The 14,757-nt window shown below is 42.4% G+C and overlaps 1 long non-coding RNA gene across 1 annotated transcript; it reads right to left on the minus strand.

Moving 5' to 3' along the window:
- Positions 1-660: 660 nt before the first annotated feature.
- On the minus strand, positions 661-10,848 carry LOC136408413 (uncharacterized). Its single transcript, XR_010752076.1, has 2 exons — positions 10,809-10,848; positions 661-818 (listed from the first exon to the last, which is right to left on the minus strand). It is a non-coding gene; the product is annotated as an uncharacterized lncRNA (long non-coding RNA).
- Positions 10,849-14,757: the final 3,909 nt, after the last annotated feature.

The following is a 14,757-nucleotide window of genomic DNA, read 5'->3' on the forward strand; positions in this document are numbered from 1 at the left end:
TACAAAGTGTTAGGGAAACAAAAGAAGGTAAAATACTGGTGGAAATGGGAAAGCAAAAGGAAAGTGTGGTACAAGTGAGGGAAACTATACAGAGGGGAGTTATGACCAAGGTCACGGTGAGGGCGCCAAGGGGCAAAAGAGTGGGAGTAAATATAAGGGGGATGGATGTGACTGCGTCGAGAAGGGAGGTAATGGAGGCGGTGAAGGAGAGGATAAAGGAAATTAAAGATTGGGAGTATACAGTGGGGGACATGAGGAGTAACATGGGACATACGCAGGCCGTGACTCTGAGTATAGATGAGGAAAGAGTGGGGGAGCTGATGGAGGACAACTTTATCAGGGTGGGACTGGCAAGGTGTAGAATGGAGAGAAGGGAGGAGATTCGGAGGTGTTTTAAATGTTGGGGGCTGGATCATCTGGCCAGGGAATGTGATGGAAAGGACAGGAGGAACTGTTGTTTTGCCTGTGGAGAGGAGGGGCATAGGAGTGAGGATTGTGATAGGGAGGAGAGGTGTGTGTTGTATAATGTGGGAGGACATAGGACGGGAACAGGAGGGTGTGGAATATTTAGGAGGATACTGGCGATGAAAAAGAGGGAAAGAAGGAGGAATGAGGCTGCGCCTCCCCCCGTAGAAGCGGGAGGGGCGTAGCCCAAAGATACCACCCCCCCCTGAAGTAATGCCGGGAGGCGGTTCCGGGGGGGATCCAGGGTGAAGAGGGGAGGTTTTTAGTGGGTAGGCCTCCCCAATCAGGGGGTGAATCCCACATAACCCGGTCGCCAGTCAACCAGGCCGGGTACCTATGAAGGTTTTCCTTCCCTATATAAAAAAAAAAGGTTAGTTCAGGTTAGTTCAGGTTAGTTCAGGTTAGTTCAGGTTAGTTCAGGTTAGTTCAGGTTAGTTCAGGTTGAGGTCTTGAAGCTGTATCTTGGGGCAGTGCCCCAGGGTATGGTGGGTTGCGTGAATCGCGTCTTGACCTCGGGCGAGTACCCTAAGGTTTGGAAGAGGACTCGACTCGTGCTGGTGGAGAAGCCGAAGCGTGATCCGGGTGCGGAGGCCACGTACCGGCCCATATGCCTTGTGGACGGACTCGGGAAAGTGGCGGAAAAGGTGGTCAAGACCAGATTGCTGGAAGAAGCGACGAGGTATGGAATGATTGATGATCGACAGTATGGGTTCGTTAAGGGCAGGAGCACCCTGGACGCCATGCGGTCTGTCATGCAGGTCGTGGAGGGGATCAGGAGGAAAAGTTACACGCATGCGGGCTTCTGCGTCATGGTAACGATAGATGTGAAGAACGCTTTTAACAGTGCACCGTGGGACCTCATCATGAATGTGTTGAGGAGGTCCCCGATGAGCGGGTACCTCTTGAACGTAGTTCAGTCGTACCTGCATGCTCGGGTTTTGGTGTTGCCAGACGGGGGGGTCCGAGAGTTGTCGTGTGGGGTGCCTCAGGGGTCTGTGCTGGGCCCCGTCTTGTGGAACCTCTACTACGACGGGATACTGACGGCCGGGTACCCGCGTGGAGTCACTCCGGTGGCTTACGCGGACGACCTGGCGTTGGTGGTCACGGCGGGGGACGGGGAAACCCTAGAGACGCGGACTAGGCAGGCCATGGAACTGGTCGCCGATACGTTCGAAAGCATGGGACTTAGCATGGCCACGGAGAAAACCGAAATGGTTCTCCTGGCCGGGCGAAGGAAAATAAGGAGTATGAGTCTGAGAGTGGACGACGTCTCGTACGAGACGAAAGAATGCGTGAAGTACCTGGGAGTGTGGTTCAGCAGAAATGCTCGCTTCGGTGAGCATGCGCGCCGGACCGCCGAAAAGGTATCTAGAGTGATTGGGAAGCTCGAAGGCATTTTGCCTAGAGTCGGTGGATTGGGGTATGAAAGACGGAGGTTGATGGTGATGGCGGCATCGTCGGTTCTGCTGTACGCAGCTCCTGTCTGGAAGACGGAGATGACGTGCGGCAAGTACGTGGCCATCCTGGAGAGGGCAAATCGTTTGCTCGCACTCCGGGTGGCCAGTGCCTACAGAACGGCACCAACCGAGGCGGTGTTAGCTTTGGCCAAGATACCTCCGGTGCGGATTAGAGTACTAGAGAGAAGTATGCTGAGTGAAGGTGAAGGTAGGAGCGAGGTGAAAGAATGGGTGATGAGAGAATGGGAGAAGGACTGGGAGAAGTATGAGGGCTGGATTAAAACCTTCATACCCCGGATCCGGATCTGGTACGAGTGTGAGTGGAGTAAGAGCGGGTATGCGCTGTCACAGGTATTTACCGGGCACGGTGTGTTTGGTAAGTATCTGAAGCGCATCGGGGTGGAGAGGAGTGCGCGTTGCTGGTTCTGCGATGCGAATGAGGACACACCGGAGCATACGCTCTGGGAATGTCCAGAATGGGAGGGCTATCGGGTGGAGGCCAGGGAGAGCGGACTCGACCTGGACCGAAACAAGATAGGAAATGAATTGGTGGATAGTGAGAGAAAATGGGAAGCATTTGTGGGCCTGACGGAAAAAATCCTGAAGGCCAAGATTGCAAGGGAGAACGAGAGGAAGAAAAGTGGGGTGCGTGTCCGCACCTAGTCTGGGAGAACGAGGAAGCCCCGATGTAATGCCGAAAGGCGGTCCCGGGGCAGAAGAGGGGAGGTGGGTTTAGTGGGTAGGCGGGCGACGTAATGGTCGGTCGAATCCCACACTACCCGGCTGTGGACCAAGTCGGGTGTCTTAAGAAGATTCCCTCCTCCTCGCAAAAAAAAAAAAAAAAAAAAAAAAAAAAAAAGGTTAGTTCAGGTTAGTTCAGGTTAGTTCAGGTTAGTTCAGGTTAGTTCAGGTTAGTTCAGGTTAGTTCAGGTTAGTTCAGGTTAGTTCAGGTTAGTTCAGGTTAGTTCAGGTTAGTTCAGGTTAGTTCAGGTTAGTTCAGGTTCCCTCCCGAGGTGTCTCCACCTTGACGTGGTGGGAGGGCTTGAGGGTCCCTGCGACCCCAGGAGCCATGCCGGTGGGTGCAACCGTGCCGGATGGGTCCTGGGAGAGGGACCGGACAAAGAGAGACACTTGGACATGATGAGTGAACCGAAGAAAATTGTACCCCAGGCGGGTGGTAATCCCGCCACCGACTCCGACCGGGTGGAAGCCCCGGTGGTCGGTGCTGGCCCTGTGGATTCTGGGGAGGGCCGAGTACACTCACGAATGTTTAGGGGGGTATACATGGGGAGGCGACAGTCGGAGCCCTCCATGGGGGAGATGGACGCACGATGGGGAACACAAACACAGACGGACATGGACAGGACAATACAGGACAGAGACGGGGGGTTAAAAAAAAGGAAAATACAAGAAACATCAATTGGGCAATGTTATGGGGAGGGGGCGTATAAAAAAAGGGAGAGTACAGAGGTCTTTATTTTGAGAGAAGCCATTGAAAGTGTTAAAACGTTAATTGGGGAGTTAGGAAATAAAATTGAAAAGAATACGCAGAGAGACATCAAAGAAATTACTAAGAAACTAACAAAACAAGTGGGGATTTTTAACAGGGAAATAATAATAAACTGGTTGGAAAGAAACAAATACGAGAAGACAGAAAAAATGACTTTTGACGCGGACATACAAACAGACTTACAAACTAGGGAACAAGGAACACAGACAGGACTAGAAGAAGGTATATTTACAATTGGGGGGATAAATAATTATGAGGATTTTAAAAAAATAAGTGAAAGGAAGTGGCAGGATTCGGTATTTAAAAACACAGAAATAAAAATTGAGGATCCCTTAAAAACTGAAATGAAAATGGTAAAAGTGGTTATGGTAGACAAGGGAGATAATGAGATGGAAAGGGGGATGTCGGCGAGATACAGGGAAAGGTTTCCGGAATTATTGGAGTGTGAGGGGAGATTTGAGGTGATGGAAAGGTTGTGCAGGTTTAAATCGGATACAGGGAAAAGGCAATTAGGGCAGAAGATTGTGAAGGTGAAGCTGACGGAAAAGGAGGAAGAACTCTGGGACAGCCTAGAGAAACTCAGGAGGGAGACAGAGGAAGATGAATGGGTGGTCTTACATAGGATAGAGGGGATGTGTGTGGAAAGGCTTAGAAAAATGGTTGAGATTGTGTTCAGGGAGGGAAAAACCAAAATAATAATTTGTATAGAAAAAGAAATAGAAATAAAATCGAAAAAAAAGGAAGAAAAGAAAACATATGCTCTAATAGTAGAACGGGTACCGGGTGAGCAATTAACAGGAACGGTTAACAGAATCAAAAACTCTATAAAGGATAAGAAAGGAAATAAGGATATACAGGGTGTCAGGTCTACGAAGGAGGGGAAGATTTTGGTGACAATGGGGAGGGAGGAAGCTTGCGCAATGGAAATAAAGGAAGCAATTCAGAGGGGTGTTATGGCAAAGGTGACAGTAAGGGGACCGAATAAAAGAAGGGTGATAGTTCATATTAGGGGTATGGATGTGACTGCTTCGCGGGATGAAGTGAGAGGGGCGATTAAGGACAGGTTTAAGGGACTGGGACTGGAGGAGGCGGAATTTTCTGTGGGGGACATGAGGGAAAATTGGGGAGATATGCAATCGGTCACGGTGGTGATGGAGGAGAAAATGGCGGAGGAACTGTTGAAGGAGCAATTTATTAGGGTGGGCTATGTGAATTGTCGAATGGAAAAAAGGATACGGATGGAACGATGTTATAGATGCTGGGGGTTTGATCACGTGGCTGGAGATTGTAGAGGAAAAGATAGAACGAGGTGTTGCTTCGCTTGTGGAGAGGAGGGACACAGGAGTGGGGAGTGTGAGAGAGAGGAGAGGTGTTGCCTCTGTGATGTGAGCGGGCACAGGACGGGTAGAGGAGGATGTCGGGAGTTTAGGAGGGCCCTGGCGAGGGCCAGAGAGTTGGAGAGGAGAGGGCATAGTGGGAGGAGCGTGGCTGCTCCAACCCCTGATGGGGCAGGGGCTTAGCCGTGAAAATACCACCCCCCCCCTGAAGTAATGCCGGAAGGCGGTTCCGGGGGGGATCTAGGGTGAAGAGGGGAGGTTTTTAGTGGGTAGGCGCCCCTCCTTCAGGGGGGTGAATCCCACATAACCCGGTCGCCAGACCACCAGGCCGGGTACCTATGAAGGTTTTCCTTCCCTATACAAAAAAAAAAAAAAAAAAAAAAAAAAAAAAAAAAAAAAAAAAAAAAAAAAAAAAAGGTTAGTTCAGGTTAGTTCAGGTTAGTTCAGGTTAGTTCAGGTTAGTTCAGGTTAGTTCAGGTTAGTTCAGGTTAGTTCAGGTTAGTTCAGGTTAGTTCAGGTTAGTTCAGGTTAGTTCAGGTTAGTTCAGGTTAGTTCAGGTTAGTTCAGGTTAGTTCAGGTTAGTTCAGGTTCCCGTGGGTTGAGCTACCTATCGGGCGCGTCCCCCGGGTGGCGGATAGGGGAGCGGCCATTGATTCCTTTGGGTGTCAGTGGTCAGTGGGGGCTATAAGTAGCTGTTTTCAGAGTAATCTAGAATGACTACGAAAACCCCCACCGTGGACCAGCTCAAATAGCAATAGTGATGATAATGCCTGATCACGAAAAAAATAAGACTACGGTGCAAGGGAGGGAAACCCTAGTACCGGTCGATGTGGGGGTGGGCGACCAGGCCTCCCTCGACCGTCAGCCAACTACTGGTAGAAGATTTTTAGACTTGGGCAGACCGAGGAGTGTCTCACTCACCGGTGGGGAAATATTTAAGAAAAGAAAATTTATAGACACGTCTTTTGGTAGTGTCGATAATGTAGAGCCGTATAAGGAAAAGGATTGTACGGCGTGTAACGTATTAATAGATGCAATTCAAATGGTAACGAAAATAGAAAGAATATTAGTGGCAAATGTTGAACAAAATACAAAAAAGGAAATCAAAGAGGCTGTGAGAAGACTGAGCAGACAAATAGAGACTATGAATAGCGATGTGGTAACTGAGTGGCTGACACAGCATAAAAAGGAAAAGGAAAAACTAACAATTGATGTGGATGTACAGGTAAACTTAAAAGATGTAGAAACTAGTAATGTCTTTACACAAACTACAAATAATGATGAAATTGATTCAATTGTACCGAGTGAAGATTATGGGGTATTTATAGCTTTAAGGGATAAGAAGTGGAGTAAAACTGTATTTCGAAACACTGAACTCAAAACAGGAAACCCTTTATCAACTAAGGACTGTACTGTGAAAGTTGCTATTGGTGAGCTCACAAATGATGGCATTAACCAGGGATTTGTAAATATGTACATGAAAAAATATCCTGAATTAAAAGATGTGGTGGACGATTTTGTTACGTTGGAACAAAATTGTAAAATAAGAAGTAACGATAAGGAAACTCAACTGAGAAATAAAATAGTATCAATAAAATTTAATGGAACTGAAGAAGACCTTTTTAGGAAAATGATAAAACTAAAAAAAGAATGCAGTAACGAGGAAATAATTGTGCTACACCAGCCAAATAAAACAAAATTAGACCATTTTCAAAAAATGATTGAATTATTATTCCAGGGGACAGACACCAATGTGTATATATACAGAGATAAAGATGAAAGTATCCAAGAAAGGCAATGGAAACGCAGAGAACGACTGACGTATGCTGTGGTTGTTGGTAGTCAACAGAAAGGTTATAATGAGACACTTGCGGAAGTTAAAAAAGCCTTGGAAGGAAACAAAGTAACGGAGGACATTAGATCAATAAAATCAACTAAAGAGGGAAAACTTATCATAACAACAGATAGAAAACAGGAAAGTATAAATGAAATACAGAGGATTTTAAAGGATGTGCAGGGGTATGATGAAAAGGACATTAAAAAATTTGGACAAATCGAACATGGAAGAGATTCAGTATATATTAGAGGCATAGATGCATTAACTAAAAGAGATAATGTAATTGAATCGATTAAGAGAGAAATTCCTGGAATAACTTATAATTATATAAGTGAACTGAGGCCTATGGGTAATGGTATGCAAGCTGTTACTATTAGTGCAGAAAAAAATAGCATTGATGCGTTATTATATAAAAGAATAATTAAAATAGGAATGGTACGATGTTATGTAGAGAAAAGGCACATTATTAAAAGATGTCTGAAATGTTGGCAATATGATCATACAGTGGATAATTGTCAGGGTATAGATAGAAGAAACCAATGCTATAAATGCGGGAAGGAGGGGCATTCAATAAAAGATTGTGATAACGGGGAGGAATGTCCCATATGTAAAGAAAGTGGACATTCGGCAGGCAGTGGCAAATGTCAACTGTTTAAGAAACAATTATCTGTTGTCAGAAGAGAATATCGGAGAACTTTTTCTCAAATAAACCAAGAAACTAAGAGCCAACTCTAGGAAATAAATAAATAAATAAATAAGTAAATAAATAAATAAATAAACAAACAAATAAAATTTTAACCTGATAGTGTATATAAAACTTATTTAAATCGCTTTAATAATAATAATAATATAATAAATAAGATGAGATACTCTGATAAAACGATAAAAACCATAAAAGAAATAAAAATCTTACAGATAAACTTAAACAGAAGACGTGTGGCGCATGATGTGGCATATAAAACAATACAAGAACATAAGATTGATATTCTGATAGGACAGGAACCAAATATAAACCACTCTTATAAGCAATATTGTGATAGGAGAGGGGACTGTTTTGTTAACATATATAATGCGGCTATTGATATTAAAAGGGTCTATTCTGATGATGGTTTTGTAGCAGTGGAGACAAATTTATTTACTGTAATATCTGTATATTTTTCCCCAAACAGGGTTATTGAGGAGTTTAAGGGGATGATAAATAAACTCGAAGAATTTCTAAAGCAACAAAATAAAGAAACTATAATTGCTGGTGATTTAAATGCGAAAACACAAGTATTTTATTCTAGAAATGAAAATGACAGGGGCCGAATTGTGGAAGAGTTTATTGATGCAGGAAATCTTACTGTGATAAATGAAGGATGCAAACCAACTTTTGTTGGAGCTAATGGTTCATCGATAATAGACTTTACCATAGCAACGTCTGGCGTAGGAAGTCTTATTACGCAGTGGACGGTACAGGACCAGTGGGAGAATATGAGCGATCATCGCACTATAACGTACAGAGTTCAATGCGGGGTGGAGCAGGTAAACACAGAGCCGTATAAATGGAAGTTCCCTAGTGGCGATAATCAGAGGGCTTGGCAAAAATTTATTGATGACTGTATGGGTGTTTTTATAACGGGAACTGGACCGGAACAAATTATGAATACTCTAAAAAGTATATGTGATAAACAATTCTGTCAAGGAATCCATGCCAATAAACCTTCAATATATTGGTGGAATTCTGATATTGCGGAGAAAAGAAGAGTATGTATAAAAATTAGAAGAAAATTAACTAGAAATCGGCCAAAAAATAACACATTAACAAAAAAACAGGAGGACGAATTGAAGAAAGCTAAAAAAGAACTGAAGAAAGAAATTAATAAGAGCAAAAGAAGAAACTGGATAAAACTATGTGAGGAATTAAATGAGGATCCTTGGGGTAAAGCCTATCAAATTATTATGAAGAGATTTAAATTGACTAAATTTCAAAAAATCAGTGAAGATATAATTGATCGTGAAGTTGAAAAGTTATTTCCTATTGAGCCTAAAAGTGTCTGGGTGAGTCCAGTTGGATTGCAAAGTGCGATTAAGAAATTTTCAGCAGAAGAACTGGATGAAGCTTTATCTCAAATTAAAATAAAGAAAGCCCCGGGTCCTGATGGATTTATACCAGATATGGTCAGGAAGCTGGTTTCGACTTATAAAAATGATTGCTTGGAAGTTTATAATGAATGCCTGATAAAAGGAGAATTCCCAGAAGTGTGGAAAATAGCGAAACTTATACTAATAGAAAAACCGAAGAAAGCGGATAATGTGCAAACCTATAGGCCTTTATGTCTTATAAGTGTTTTTGGAAAGTTATTAGAACTGTTAATTAAAAATAGACTACAAAAAGAAATAGATGAAAGAAATATGATACATAGGGATCAATACGGATTTGTTAAAGGTAAATCAACTGAAAGTGCATTAGGAAAAGTTAAAAATATAGTAGATGATATAAATAGAAAAGCGCATAAAAATAGGGAAATTGCTGTTATGGTCTTGATTGATATACAAAATGCGTTTAATACGGTATTGTGGCCAAAAATAATTAATACCCTACAAGATAATAAAATTAGTGCTTATTTAATTAAAGTTTTGCAATCTTATCTGAGCAATAGAAGAATAATTAAACCGAATGGGGAATTGGTAGAAGTTACTTGTGGGGTTCCCCAGGGATCCATTTTGGGGCCAGTGATGTGGAACATTTTTTATAACAAGATTTTGGAAACTGAGATTGATCCGAAAGTGTCTTTGATAGCATATGCTGACGATTTGGCAATAGTGGTAAAAGGGAAAACAACTGAAGAAATAAAAGAGACTATTCTATATTCAATAAACAAAATAACTAAAATCCTGGAAAATGAAATGAAACTAAAAGTGGAATACTCTAAAACTGAAATGCTGATTATAGCAGGAAGGAGAAAGTTTGAGAAATTAAATATAACACTTGCAAATGGCATAAATCTGGAAAGCAAAAAGTCTGTGAAATATCTTGGAATATATTTGGATAAAGACCTTAGAATGATAGAACACGTTATGCAAATGAGTTTAAAGGCCAATAAAATAATCAATCATTTGAATAGATCTATACCAACGATACGAGGGCCGAGAACGGGGAAACGAAGGATAATAACAAGTGTTGTGATTTCTACAATTTTATATGGAGTACAATTTTGGGAAAAAGTTATAAAATATAAAAAATATGCAAATATGCTGAAGGCTGTAAACCGTCGTCTATCACTAATGATTACCAGTGCCTATCGTACTGCTCCCATGGATGCTGTTGAGGTTATTGCGAGCATGGTCCCTATAGATTTACTGATTCAAGAAAGATGCAAGTTGAGAAGAGGAAATAGTAAAGACAAAATAATGGAAAGAACTATAACTATGGAAAATTGGCAGAAAAGATGGAATATATATAGTGGATGGACAAAAGTTTTTATTAGAGATGTAAGGAAATGGTTTGGTAATGAGACGGATTACTATGTGACGCAGGCTTTGACGGGACATGGGATTTTTGGAACATATCTCTATAAAATAAAAAAGGCTGATGCTGAAGAATGTTGGTATTGCGCAAATGTCGATAGTCCGGAACATACTCTTTTTTTATGTGAGAAATTTAAATTACAGAGAGATGCAGCAGAACAAGTTATAGGTGTGAAAGTTACTAAGGGGAATATTGCTGAACTTATGGAGGGATCGGATAAGACGAGAAAGGCAGTGACTGAGATGCTAAGAGGAATTATGAAGATCAAAGAGGAGGAAGAGAGGAGACGTGAAGCCGTGAAGTTTAGAAGACAATGATAGGAATGAATAGAGTAAAGATAAATAAGAATGAACGAGAAAGAAAAGAAAGAGGAAAGGAGGAAGAGGAAAAGGAAGAAAGAAGGGAGAAAAAAAAAAAAAAAAGAAAAAAGAAGGAAAAAAGGAAGAAGTAAAGAGGAGAAAGAGGAAAATGGAAGGAAGGGAAAATAGTACAAAAGACACAGTATCCACCCCCTCCCCCGAAGTAATGCCTCGCGGCGGTTCCGGAGGGAGGAAGTCATAGGGTGAAGAGAGGAAGGATGAGGGTTTTTTAGTGGGTATTGCGCATGCGCACGCCGAGTCCCACATACCCAGGTCACACAACAACGGACCATCGCGACCTGGGATGCGTAAATGCATTTTTTGCCCTAAACCTCTAAAAAAAAAAAAAAAAAAAAAAAAAAAAAAAAAAAAAAAAAAAAAAAAAAAAAAAAAAAAGGTTAGTTCAGGTTAGTTCAGGTTAGTTCAGGTTAGTTCAGGTTAGTTCAGGTTAGTTCAGGTTAGTTCAGGTTAGTTCAGGTTAGTTCAGGTTAGTTCAGGTTAGTTCAGGTTAGTTCAGGTTAGTTCAGGTTAGTTCAGGTTAGTTCAGGTTAGTTCAGGTTAGTTCAGGTTAGTTCAGGTTAGTTCAGGTTAGTTCAGGTTAGTTCAGGTTAGTTCAGGTTAGTTCAGGTTAGTTCAGGTTAGTTCAGGTTAGTTCAGGTTAGTTCAGGTTAGTTCAGGTTAGTTCAGGTTAGTTCAGGTTAGTTCAGGTTAGTTCAGGTTAGTTCAGGTTAGTTCAGGTTAGTTCAGGTTAGTTCAGGTTAGTTCAGGTTAGTTCAGGTTAGTTCAGGTTAGTTCAGGTTAGTTCAGGTTAGTTCAGGTTAGTTCAGGTTAGTTCAGGTTAGTTCAGGTTAGTTCAGGTTAGTTCAGGTTAGTTCAGGTTAGTTCAGGTTAGTTCAGGTTAGTTCAGGTTAGTTCAGGTTAGTTCAGGTTAGTTCAGGTTAGTTCAGGTTAGTTCAGGTTAGTTCAGGTTAGTTCAGGTTAGTTCAGGTTAGTTCAGGTTAGTTCAGGTTAGTTCAGGTTAGTTCAGGTTAGTTCAGGTTAGTTCAGGTTAGTTCAGGTTAGTTCAGGTTAGTTCAGGTTAGTTCAGGTTAGTTCAGGTTAGTTCAGGTTAGTTCAGGTTAGTTCAGGTTAGTTCAGGTTAGTTCAGGTTAGTTCAGGTTAGTTCAGGTTAGTTCAGGTTAGTTCAGGTTAGTTCAGGTTAGTTCAGGTTAGTTCAGGTTAGTTCAGGTTAGTTCAGGTTAGTTCAGGTTAGTTCAGGTTAGTTCAGGTTAGTTCAGGTTAGTTCAGGTTAGTTCAGGTTAGTTCAGGTTAGTTCAGGTTAGTTCAGGTTAGTTCAGGTTAGTTCAGGTTAGTTCAGGTTAGTTCAGGTTAGTTCAGGTTAGTTCAGGTTAGTTCAGGTTAGTTCAGGTTAGTTCAGGTTAGTTCAGGTTAGTTCAGGTTAGTTCAGGTTAGTTCAGGTTAGTTCAGGTTAGTTCAGGTTAGTTCAGGTTAGTTCAGGTTAGTTCAGGTTAGTTCAGGTTAGTTCAGGTTAGTTCAGGTTAGTTCAGGTTAGTTCAGGTTAGTTCAGGTTAGTTCAGGTTAGTTCAGGTTAGTTCAGGTTAGTTCAGGTTAGTTCAGGTTAGTTCAGGTTAGTTCAGGTTAGTTCAGGTTAGTTCAGGTTGATAATAGAAAGGGAGGAATTTTATAAGGGATGGAAAACAGCAAAATTAGTAATGATAGAAAAACCAAAAAAAAATGAAAATGAGGGAAAAACATATAGGCCAATTTGTCTCATTAATGGGATAGGGAAACTAGCGGAAATACTACTGAACAACAGAATCAAAATTGAAATAAAAAAGGAAAATATGCTTAATAAACAACAATTTGGGTTTAGACAAGGATTATCAACGATGAATGCGCTGGAAAATGTAATGCAGATAAGGAATGAAATAAAGAAGAAGGCGGTAAAGAATCAGGAAGTATGTGTCATGGTTACTGTCGATATTGAAAATGCATTTAACTCAATTAGTTGGGATTTAATTATAGAAACATTGGAAAGGAAAAAAATGAAACAATATTTGATAAACATAATAATAACATATTTGATGGAGAGAAAAATAGTTGATGAAAATGGGAAAATATATACATTAACTGGAGGGGTACCGCAGGGATCAATATTGGGGCCAACGCTATGGAATTTGACATATGACGAGATACTGGAAACGAAAGTGGAAAGGGGGGTGAAACTTCTGGCATATGCGGATGATTTGGCCATTGTGGTGGTGGCGAGAAACGGGAGGGAATTGGAAGAGAAAGCAAGTTTGAACGTGAACAGGATCGTGAAGAAAATAGGAGAAATGGGATTGAAAGTCGCGATGGCAAAGACGGAGATGGTAATTTTGGAGGGAAGGCGAAAATTTACAAAGTGCGAGATACGATTGGGAAATATAACGGTGAACAGTGTGGGGAGTATAAGATACCTGGGGCTATGGATAGATAAGGACTTAAAAATGAGTGAGCATGTAAAAAGAAGTACGGAGAAAGCACATAAGATGATAAGCGTCCTGTCCAGAGTGATGCCCCGGACAGGAGGACTGAGGACTGGAAACAGAAAATTGATAGCGAGTACGGTAACTTCGGCAATTATGTATGGGGTGTCCGTGTGGGTGAGGGCATTGAAATATGGAAAGTATAGAGACCAGTTGGAAAGGGTGAATAGGAGGCTGGGTTTGATGGTTACGGGAGCGTATAGGACGGTGGCGACTGTGGTGGTGACGACTCTGGCGGGAATCCCCCCGCTGGATCTACTGGCGGAAAGAAGAAGGAGAGTTTGGGAGGGGGGAACACAGATGGAAGAGAAAGCAGAGGAGCAAATGTACAGAGAGTGGCAGGGGAGATGGGAGAGATATACTGGATGGGCGGGAAGATTTGTAGGAAGTGTGAAGGAGTGGACTGAGAGGGAGTTTGGGAGCTTGGACTGGTATGTGGTGCAGGCAATGACGGGACACGGGATCTTTGGGGAGTATCTGAGGAGAATTGGGAGGAGGGAAGAGAATATCTGCTGGTTCTGTGCAAATGAGGATACTGTGGAACACACTGTGTTCCAGTGCGAGGAGTTTACGGAGTTTAGACGGGAGGCGGAGGAAGTGTGCGGATTGAGACTCACGACTAGTAATGTGGGTGAAATTATCTTGAGAAGCGAAAGAGATTGGAATGCAGTGACGCGAATGTTGAGGGGGATAATGAAGAGGAAGGAGGAGGAGGAAAGAAGGAGGGAGAGGGCGAATGAAGAGGAGAACCGAGAGAGAGGAGAGGACTGAGTTGGGGAAAGAAAGACAGGAGATAACCCTGAAGTAATACCCGAAAGGGTGGTTCCAGGAGAAGAGGCGGAGTTTTTTAGTGGGTAGGACGGAACGTGAGTCCCACACTCCCCGGCTGGCCAAACATCACAGCCGGGCGTGCATAAAGCATTTTTCTTCGCAAAAAAAAAAAAAAAAAAAAAAAAAAATAGGTTAGTATTCAGGTTAGTTCAGGTTAGTTCAGGTTAGTTCAGGTTAGTTCAGGTTAGTTCAGGTTAGTTCAGGTTAGTTCAGGTTAGTTCAGGTTAGTTCAGGTTAGTTCAGGTTAGTTCAGGTTAGTTCAGGTTAGTTCAGGTTAGTTCAGGTTAGTTCAGGTTAGTTCAGGTTAGTTCAGGTTAGTTCAGGTTAGTTCAGGTTAGTTCAGGTTAGTTCAGGTTAGTTCAGGTTAGTTCAGGTTAGTTCAGGTTAGTTCAGGTTAGTTCAGGTTAGTTCAGGTTAGTTCAGGTTAGTTCAGGTTAGTTCAGGTTGGGGGCCGAAGTCCAAGCTGCACCTCCTCGTGGTGGCCCCTGGATGCCCCTGGTGCTCTGGACTGGGAATTGATCCTTGTCCAGGGCCCCAGGGGTAGCAGACGCAGCTGGCAACAACCTGGCGGAAGGGTAAAAACGCAAAAAATGGAATGTTGAAGGATAAAATATACTTACCTCAGGCGGGTACCATTGATAATGGGGAATCCCGCTCTGCTCCGGCAGGCTGCCCCGTGGATTCTGAGGGGGCAATCACTCAGCAAATCTGAAAAAGAAAAGAGAAGATGAAAAGAAAAAAAATGAAGAGGAAAAAAGAGAAGAAGAAAAGAAAGATGGAGAAAAGGAAAAAATGAGGTGCCTATTCTGCAAAGAGTGAGGTATTTGGATAGTGTTTTAATTAGGAGGAACTCAATTGGTGACCCGCAAAGTAAAAAAAGGAAAAAAATGGATACTTCTATAACAACCGAGGAAAATGAACA

Source organism: Euwallacea similis, chromosome 4 (assembly GCF_039881205.1).
Source record: "Euwallacea similis isolate ESF13 chromosome 4, ESF131.1, whole genome shotgun sequence".
In the NCBI taxonomy this organism is placed as follows: Eukaryota; Metazoa; Arthropoda; class Insecta; order Coleoptera; family Curculionidae; genus Euwallacea; species Euwallacea similis.